Source organism: Podarcis gaigeae, assembly GCF_964106915.1.
Source record: "Podarcis gaigeae genome assembly, chromosome: 2".
NCBI lineage: Eukaryota > Metazoa > Chordata > Lepidosauria > Squamata > Lacertidae > Podarcis > Podarcis gaigeae.
The window spans coordinates 88,172,946-88,183,682 of record NC_139679.1 but is presented as its reverse complement, the minus strand read 5'-3'; positions in this window follow the sequence as shown (position 1 = coordinate 88,183,682).

The window sequence follows — 10,737 nt, the reverse complement described above, 5'->3', positions numbered from 1 at the left end:
CAATCAGCATTTGCCTTGCTGCCTCAGGCTTGACCAGCAGAGGGCCCCTGGTCACACAGTTGCAGCCTGGGTGAATTCCAGTCATTTCAGTTGAGGGGGGGTGGAGTCAGAGAAGCACTTGCAGCTCATATTAAAAATGACTTCCCCTAAGTTTGGGAAGCCAACAGATTTGCCTTCAAATACAGGTCCCCTTTCAGGTTTTTTTAATGCTTCAGTATTTTCCTCCGATTTTGCTCCTCAAATGCTACATGAACTTGCTCCAAATCCGGTGCTGGTTTCTACTTCACTATCCCCTCCAGCCTTCAGGCAGACTTTTGTGTGCCTTTCTTTGCGTGTTTGTTTGATTTAAATCTTTTAATTGAAAAGCTGTTCCAAGGAGGGCGAAGATTTTACACCTGCTCCAAATGCAGAGAGTGTTCTTCGATAGCTAGTTGACTGCTTGCTATCTGATGCGAGAGACAAGGAAAGGGAATGTGCCACATACCTTATTTTACCGTCCTAGGTGTCTTAGGGACTTTGTTGTCCCCCTTCAATATTGTAGGCAAAAGTGAAATCCAACTCCTTCAAAACTGGCACAGACAGATGCTGTCATTGAGCTATCAACCCTATCCTCAAGATCCCTTTCCTAGGGCGAAGAACCTGCAGTTGTCTAAGTGTGCTTAGAATTCCAACTCCTATCAGCCTCAACAGTATAGCTGATGGTCAGGGATGACTGGAGTTGTAGTCTAGTAACATCTGGAGGGGTCCATATTGCCCATTGTTGTCATGTGGTCTGCGTACAACCTCTTCCCCACCACAATCCAAGATGCACATGCAGAGGGGAACCCAGTCTTGCAAGCTGGTATTGTTAGACTGGCCGGTTGCCAAATTGCATAAGCGGTGTCAAAGTGAAAACATAACAGCCAGGTTATCTGAATGCCCTCGAGAAACCTTATAAACAATGGACCCTTGGGCAGCTGCCGATTTTTCTACTTTGCGCTGCAGCACGGCAGCAGAGGATAAACACGTTCTTTGTGTCAATAGTTCAGTAGCATTAAGAGGACTTGGAGTTCTTATCTGTTCAAGGACTGCAAATGAATGCGGTCAAAACAGCCCATCTGCCTACGTACAAAGCCCTTTCATTATTAGCTGAAGAAGCTCCTGGCTTTGGAATATATGTGTCACTGTGCTGAATAAAAATGGGCTACAAGATCTCACCAGAGGAAGGCTATTCCTTCTGGAGATATGAATTTGAGCCAATAAGAAAGGTGTTTTGTGCTTCTTCTTCTTCTTCTTCTTCTTCTTCTTCTTCTTCTTCTTCTTCTTCTTCTTCTTCTTCTTCTTCTTCCTTTCTCTCTCTCTTTATTTAAAGGCCAGGAGGTGCTTCTTGAATTACAGGCTTAACTGGAAGAAGACATTGAATGCTTTCACTTGGCCAGCTGTCCGTCCACCTGTCTCACACACATCTTGGCCTGACCGCCAAGGGACCCTGGAAGAGGGTCATTTTTGCCTCCTGTGAGTTCCTGCCACCAGGGGCTGAAAGAAATATCTTAATTTTATAAGCACAACAATGTGGCTGTTTTTTGCTCCTTGCATTTAGCACAAATAGTGGTTTCTTTAAAAAAAAATATTGCAAGTATGAACCACCGTGATATCTACAGATGAAGGGTGGTATTCAAATTTAATAAAAATAACAAACAAACAAACAAACAAACAAACAAACAAACAGCACAATTAAAAAGTTAGTGGGATCAAAGTTGTAAAAGGGATCATTTAACCCTTTCTATCCCTGTTATAGTACCAAGGGAAAATCTCTTCTTTGAAGCTAGAACGGCTCATTTGTATCTTCATCCAGAGTGTCCAAACAAATGCCAATTGGAAGCCCAAAGCAATACATGAGTGCAATATTCCTCACATGGAATTCAGTGGCATAAATAATGTCCCTGATACTGGAAGTAACAAGCTATAGAACCATTGTGACTAGAAGCCATTCATTTCCTCATTCTCTATTAATTTGTCCAATCCCATTTTTAAGCCACTGAAGCTTCAGAAAAAGGATTTTTCTTAGGGCTGCAGGAAAAGAGGCAGGGGTTAAATTGCCTGCTCTGAGTCTATAAAATATCCATTCTCTCCAGGTGCAAATGCTATTTGCAGTTTTGCATGCTAATTTGAAAAGACACATTTGGTCAGATCTAATTTGGCCTATGGTTACAGTTTACACACTTGGAGCCACTATCACAGTGGCTGTTTTAAATCATGTTGTTTGTTTATAAATGCATTTATTGGGGTGTGTAGCAACTATGAGATATGCCTTGTATCTGCAGCATTGGGAAACAGCAGTTTGTGCCTTTTTCTTGTCTGAATCTGACTGCCCCTTTCTGTACTTGTTCCGTGCATGTTCATTTAAAATGGCAACTTCAATTACCGTACTTTCATGAATCACAAATGTCGTTTGGAAATGAGTTTGAATGGAGATTTCCCCTGCGAATGAGTTCTGGCGCTGATAGTGTGTTGCTAACCAGCTGCATCCATATCTCCTAACTTGGGCAGCTCATATAAGACGATTTCCCAAAGAGCATGTGAGTTGCCAGTTTGAAAGAGAAACTGTTATCTTCATTGGCTATCCTTGAAATACCACCCAGACTTGAAATACTGTATAAGCTGTTTCAATGTATTCATTTATTGCTTGCAACAGTATATCTCCCTTCAATGATGGAGAGAACAGCAGCTGGGAAGTTCACACAGCATGTGTTGAGATGCCCCCTCAACTGACCCCACCAATATCTATCTGTCACTTAAATTGCCACCCCTGTGCTTTTGATATTGAACAAATTCATCAGCCAGATCCTTGGTCCGTTCCTCAGAATTGGCACTGACTTTGAAGGCACATTTGCTTGAATAAGGGTGGTGTCATCAGAAGGGGAGGGGAAACCACTGAATGCTTGTCTTGTCAGCCCACACCACCCAAGTTAGGCTTCAGATGCATAAACCATCCTGGACTTTGCATTCATCCTCTGAGGTCCTTCTTCATCTACCTCCTCCACATGAGATCCGGAGGGTGGCAACATGAGAACGGGCCTTCTTTCTAGTGACTCCCTATTTATAGGATGCTCTCCCCAGGGACGTTTGCCTGGCATCTTCCTTATATAATTTTGGGCACCAGGATAAAACGTCCCTCTTCAACCAGGCCTTTGGCTGATTAATACCTTGTTTGATGAACGCCTTGTGACTCGAACGTTTTGGCTCCCGAATGCCGCAAACCTGGAAGTGAGTGTTCTGGTTTGCAAATGTTCTTTGGATCCTGAACGTCCTGGGGCAGCTTCTGCGGCTTCTAATTTGCTGCAGGAGCTTCCTGCAGCCAATTGGAAGCTGTGCCTTGGTTTCCAAAAGTTTTGGAAGTCAAACGGACTTCCAGAATGGATTCCGTTCGACTTCCAAGGTACGACTGTATTCTCCAGCATTTTAAATGTGTCTGTGGGAAGGAGGGGTTATTGGTTTGTGGCTTGGTTTTACTTATTTACTTGTTTTTATCCAGGGCCTTTTTTTTCATCTGGAACGTACTGGAACTCAGTTACAGCACATTTCAGATGGGCGCAATTGCCATTATAAGAGAACAAGGGAGGCATTTGTGGTGAGTTCTCGCACCTCTTATTTTTACAAAAACAGCACTGTTTTTATCCTCTATTTTGTTCTGTGAACCACCCTGAGATCTTATGAGGAAGGGCAGTATATAAATCTAATAAATAAAATAAATGCAGGTGAAACTACATTGAGCCTCGGTAGGCCGAAGGCAGGACAATATTTTATTTTATTCATCTATTCGTAATTAGATAACCTGCTTTGCAGAGGGAAACCTGAGGCCCTTCAGATACCTCTGGCCCACAGTTGTCATAATCCCTAACTGCTGGCCATGCTGCCTAGGGCTGACAAATGTTGAGACTCCAACAAGATCTGGAAGTCCCACAGCCCTTCTCTGAAGGTTGTATATAGCAGAAAAGCACCAATAACTATAAAACAGCAGCTTTTAAAGTAAATTAAAACCTGAATAATATAGCAAAATAACGCATCGGATATGACATTTGGGTGGTGGAAATACCACCAGCCAAACCAAAAGCCCCCTGCAACAACCACATTTTCTGATGGCACCTAAAAGCTACCCTGGAGGCATCTGAGTGGATCTCTTGGGGCAGAGAGCTCCATATCCTGGGTAGCATTTCTGGAGAATGCTCTCCATTGCATCTCTCCCAATGTCTGGGAAGGTGAAGAAATGAATGGAAGACCCTTCCCTGATGTCCTGAAGGTGTGGCCAGTTTCATCTGTCAGGAGAAGGTCCTTCGAATAACAGAACCGTGGCAGTTTTTAAGGCTTTATTTTTAAGTTTGTTTCTGACAGGGTGGCAGACTACACTGCAAGTTAGGATTATGAGTAACAGGGGGAGAAGGAAACGGGAAATTCCGTAGTCCAGACTGTAATCCGAAGGAGAAGAGATTGGCTAAAAAAGAAGAAGAAGAAAAAGAGTTAGGAAACACATGACTTAAGGTTCCTGTTCTTTCTTTTTTCTTTTTCTTTTTGACACAGGTGATTCACAAGAAGTGAATCATCAAGTGCAATTTCCTTTGCTGGGTTTGCAGTGTTTTGTCTCTATTGGCAAGTCCAGTGCAGGCAGATCTGAGAAAGAGGAAAGACCACGGGACAAGCTGTACATTTTCAATGAGGGACAAACTGATGTAAGATGATGCTGAGCTAGTGCTGTTCCTTACACGGTGCAGATCCTGATGCCTCAGGCATATCCATCTGCTGACTGCATGCATTGCTGTACACCAGTGCATATCAAGGGCAGGAAACACACTGATTTGAATCAATCCACTGGACCATCTAGCTCAGCCTTGTTTGCAAGTCTTTCCTAGACCATTCCAGGAATGTCAGGAATTGAACTTAGGTATTTTTGCATGCATATGCAGTAAATATATATATATATTGTTATGAGTTTGTGGGTGCCAGTCTCTCCTAAATTCCTGGGTCTAGTATATGTTAGAATCTACTCAGTGCTCCGAGTGTTAACCTGGGTGCCAGACAATGAACTTCTGGATTCAGCAAGGGTTAAAATATAAGCCAGGCCAGTTTCCTAATGAGGTAATCACCTGGGAGATGAGCCATTAAAAAGAAAAAGGAAAGGTGAAGAGCCATTAGGAAAGCCAAGGAGAAGGGGCTCTGTGCCAGAGGGCAAATGGATGAGGCCTCTCCTCAAGCTCTGAGATAGTTTGAAGGCAAAGGTAGAGTTTTGAAGTAGAATTTTGTATGGTCTTGGCTTTTCTGGTCAGAATTGACACCTGACTAAAAAAATGAGCTACAGAGAACAATGTTTCAAAGAAGAACAAGTTATTTGTCTCCCACTAGGATTATAGATGGATCCAGTTATTCTGCAAAGGACAGACATTTGAAGTGTTACTTTTGTAATGATTTCTTACAATTTAGGAGGGTTTTTTTCTAAATAATTATTATTATATGCAAACTTAATGGAAAATCCAGGGCAGCAGAGTTACTTGCCAAGTTAGATGTTCCCTTTCCTCCTACCTCAACATGCCTAGTGAATAGCACGAATAGCAGATATGATGCACACTCCTGGTCATATGGGCCAGTGGAAGTAGGAATATGGAAAGATGGGCCAGTGTGTCTGGCTGTTAACAAGAAGGCTATTAACCCACCCAAGGTTGTCTGTGGCAGGATTCTTGCATTGCAGGAGGTTGGACTAGATGACCCCTGGGGTACCTTTCCAGTTCTACAATTCCATGCTTCTATAAGTCTAAGTAAGCACCATTGAAATCAATAGGAACTGCTGCTTTGTTTTGGATTAATGTGTAAGAAAAACATTTTAGGAACTTACAGTGCGCTCACTCTAAGACCATCTAAAAATGATAGAAGCTAAATAAGGGCCAAACTCTGTGCTATTTTTTTTTTTATAATATTTTTTATTAGTTTTATATAATACAGAAAAAAGAATAAAGAATGTATTGTAAAAGTAAAAAAGAAAAGTTACAAATTTTTCTTACTCCTTTTTCCAAATCTGTTGGACTTCCCCACGTCCTCCCAACCCTGCATTCTCTGTGATACATAGCGTCTGCAATTTATTAACTTGTTTCAATACTTATTATATCTTCTTTTTTATCATGTTACCCAATTTCGAATGTAATATAACCCAAATCATGTACATTTTCATTTTAACACAATAAAGTTGTTTCATTATTCTATCTCTGACTCCTTGTACCTTAATTTCCATTTCTTTAATTTAACATTACTGAAACTAGAATTTCCTAGAGGGTGCGTTTTTTAACATTCATACAACTTATAGTGTTTTTCCAAATAGTCTTTAAATTTTCTCCAATCCTCCTCGAATGTTTCTTCTCCCAAGTCTCGGATTCTGCCAGTCATTTCGGTCAGTTCCATATAGTCCATCAACTGCGTGTGCCATTCCTCCAGTGTGGGTAAATCTTGTGTCTTCCAATATTTTGCAATCAGAATCCTTGCTGCTGTAGTAGCATACATAAAAAAGGTTCTGTCCTTCTTAAACACACTCCGGTCCACCATGCCCAGAAGGAAGGCCTCTGGTTTCTTAGGTAAGGTAAATCTCAGTACCTTTTTTAGTTCATTATGAATCATTTCCCAGAAGGCCTTCACTTTCGGGCAGGTCCACCAGAGGTGAAAGAATGTCCCTTCCACCTCTTTACATTTCCAGCATTTATTATCAGACAGGTGATATATCTTAGCAAGCTTGACTGGGGTCATGTACCACCGGTATATCATTTTCATAATGTTTTCCTTCAAGGCACTACATGCCGTAAATTTCATTCCGGTGTTCCATAACCTTTCCCAGTCTTCAAACATAATGTTATGCCCCAAATCCTGCGCCCACTTTATCATGGAGGATTTGACCGTCTCATCCTGAGTATTCCATTTAAGCAGCAGGTTATACATTCTCGAGAGTAGTTTACTTTTTGGTTCTAACAATTCTGTCTCTAGTTTCGATTTTTCCACCTGGAATCCAACCTTCTTATCTACTTTGAAGACCTCTTGAATTTGTGCATAATGCAACCAATCTCGCACCTTGTTTTTTAGTTTTTCCAAGCTCTGCAACCTCCAATTGTCTCCAATCTTTTCAATGATTTCCCCATATTTAGGCCAATTGGCTTCCATATTTGGTCTCTTACATGCCTTGGCCTCCACCGGTGAGAGCCACCTCGGAGTCTTACTCTCCAATAAGTCTTTATATTTTGTCCAGACCATTAAAATTGCTCTCCTGACAATGTGGTTTTTAAACAATTTGTGCACTTTAACCTTGTCATACCACAAATATGCATGCCACCCAAAAGCATTGTCAAACCCTTCCAGATCTAGGACATCAGTGTTTTCCAGTAAAATCCAATCTTTCAACCAGCAGAAGGCTGCAGCTTCGTAATATAACCTCAAGTCTGGCAGGGCAAATCCCCCTCTTTCTTTCGCATCAGTTAGTATCTTAAACTTTATTCGGGGCTTTTTGCCCTGCCAAACAAACTTAGAAATATCCTTCTGCCACTTTCCAAAACATTCCACCTTGTCCACGACCTGTAGGGTCTGAAACAAAAATAGCATTTTTGGCAATACATTCATCTTTATAGCTGCTATTCGGCCCAACAAGGAAAGTTTCAATCTTGACCATGTTTCCAAATCTCTTTTGATTTCTAACCAACATTTCTCATAGTTATCCTTAAACAAATTCAAATTTTTGGAGGTCAGATACACCCCTAGGTATTTTACTTTTTTAACCACATTTAATTCTGTTTCCTTCACAAACTCATCTGTTTCTGTACTTGTCAAATTTTTTGCTATAACCTTAGTTTTTTGCTTGTTCAGCTTAAATCCCGCCACCCGACCAAAGTCCGAAATTAATTCTAACACTCTTTTAGTACTAGAGACAGGCTCCTGCAATGTTAATACCAGGTCATCTGCAAATGCTTTCAATTTATATTGTTTCACTCCGACCTCAATTCCCTGTACCAACCGGTCCTTTCTAATCATGTTCAATAGCACCTCCAGAACTGAAATAAACAATAGGGGGGATAGGGGGCACCCCTGCCGTGTCCCTTTTTCAATTTTAAACTCCTCTGTCACCACATTGTTTACTATCAATTTCGCTTTTTGTTCTGAATATATTGCTTCTATTCCATTTTCAAACCCCCGCCCCACTCCCATCCCTTCCAAATTTTTCTTCATAAACATCCAGGAAATGTTATCAAAGGCTTTCTCTGCATCGATAAAAATTAACACCGCTCTAGTATTTAGATTTGTTTGTAAAAGTTCCAAAATGTCGATAATATTTCTTGTGTTGCCAAACAAATGCCTACCGGGGAGAAAGCCAGCCTGGTCTTTATGGATCACTTCATTAAGCACTTTTTTTAACCTACTTGCCAAAATGTCTGCAAAAATTTTGTAATCCACATTTAGGAGTGAGATGGGGCGGTAGTTCTTCAGCTGAGTCTTTTCAGTTTCTAGTTTGGGTATCAATGTGATGAAGGCTTCTTTCCACGTTTCCGGTGCCTTCCTCCCCTCCATAATCTGGTTACAAACCTCCAACAAAGGCTGTATCAAATAGTCTTTCAAAACCTTATAGTATTTGGAGGTAAGTCCGTCGGGGCCTGGAGATTTGCCTAATTGTAGGTTCTGAATGGCACTTTCAATTTCTTGCTGTGTAATATTACTATTCAGGGTTGTTCTCATTTCCTGAGGTATTTTCTGTAATCCATTGGTTTTAAGAAATTGGTCCACCTCCGAATCTTTCTGTGGCCCTTGTGAATAAAGTTCTTTGAAATATCTCTGGAAGCACTTTCTAATTTCCTCGGGTTTCTGAACCATTCTCCCATCAATCTCTAGATTTGTAACAGTATTAAGTTTTTGTCTCTTTTTCAACTGCCATGCTAGCAGTTTCCCACACTTATTTGCTGATTCAAAGGATCTTTGTTTCATTTGTTTAATTTTCCATTCCACCTCTTGATTTATCAATTTCAAATATTGTGCTTGGAAGAATTTCACTTCTCTCAGCACCTCCTTCGACTTTGGCCTAGATCTTAATTTTTTTTCTCCATCTCTTATTTTTTCCAATATCTTCTCCTTCTTTTCATTCCAGAATTTTTTCTTGATCGTATTTTGTTGTATTAGAAACCCTCTCATGACTGCTTTACTTGCGTCCCAGATTATTCTTTTTTCCACAGTAGTATTTAAATTTATTTCAAAATAGTCCTTTAAAGTTTTTTGGGCCTTCTTAACAATCTTCTCGTCCCTTAATAAGGTGTCATTCATTTTCCATCTGAAGGATCCGGTTGTATTTAGTCTCAATTCCATTTTCAAAGCATTATGGTCGGAGCAGGTTTTTGGGCAGATTTCCACCTTTCTAGTCTTGGGTGCCAGTCCTCTAGTTATCCATATTTGGTCGATTCGTGTCCATGTCAGATGAGCTTCAGAAAAGAAAGTCCCTTCTTTTCCTAGGGGGTTCTTAACCCTCCATATGTCAATCAAGTCCACATTGTCAGTCATTTCAAAAAAAGTTTTAGGTAGTCTGCCATCTTTCGTTATGTTAGCACTTTGCGACTTATCCATATTTACAGACACAACCCCATTCATGTCACCCATCATGATGATGTTGTTATAGTCTAAGTAGTCCAGCATAATCTCATGCAGCTTCCTGAAAAATTCCGATTTCCCTTCATTTGGGGCGTATATTCCTAATATCAGAAATTTTTCTCCTTGTGTCTGAATTTCAATCGCCAAAATTCTGCCGTGTTCATCTTTAAATAAGAATTTCGGTGACAGGCTCTCCTTTGCATATATCACCACACCTCTTTTCTTCACTTTATCCGAAGAGATAAATTCTTGGCCTAGTCTTTTATTAATTAACACTTTTCTGTGGAGCCTTGTCACATGCGTTTCTTGCAGGCAAATAATGTCCAAATGTTCTTTTTTCAATATATGAAATACTTTTCTTCTTTTTTCCGGAGAATTTCCGCCATTTATATTCCAACTAAGAAGCTGCAGCGACATCCTGGTCTAATTGGTGGGTCTACAATGGGGTGTCTAGGCTTCCCCCCGATCCCGGAGGTGGTAATGTTGGTCCAGATCCAGGCGGTGTAGGCTTTGGAGATGGTCCCGGTGGTGGTGGAGGCCAAGAAGCTGCAGCTCCTTTCTGGAGGTCCTCCTTGTGGTCGTGTAGGAACTTCTGTTGGTCCTCCGGTGTTTTAATTCTTACTTTCCTTCCTTTGTAAGTAAATGATAGTCCTTGCGGAAACTCCCACCTATAAGGGATTGTGTTATATCTCAACAATTTGGTCAAGTCTATATAAGTAGTCCTAAGGTCCAAAAGGTGTTTAGGTATGTCTCTGTAAATTTCAGCCTTTTTTCCTTCTATCTCCAAGGATTTTTTAAAATGTAGGCCTAGTATCTTGTCTCTTTCCTCTCTCGATCTCAAAATAACCAAACAGTCTCTGGACTTGTCCTTCTTTATCAATTTTCCCAGTCTAAAGGCAGTCACAATTTTAAAATCCTTATCTTCCTCTATCCCCCAGAATTTGGAGAACAAAAGTGTCAAAAATCCCTGTAGGTTTCCTTCCTCCAATTCTGGGATAGCCCTTAATCTGAGATTATTTTCCTTACTTTTCAATTCAACCAATGACAGGTAGGCTTGTTGTTCCCCTACCTGTCTTTTCAGAGGCCTTACTTCCCCCCTAATCTCAT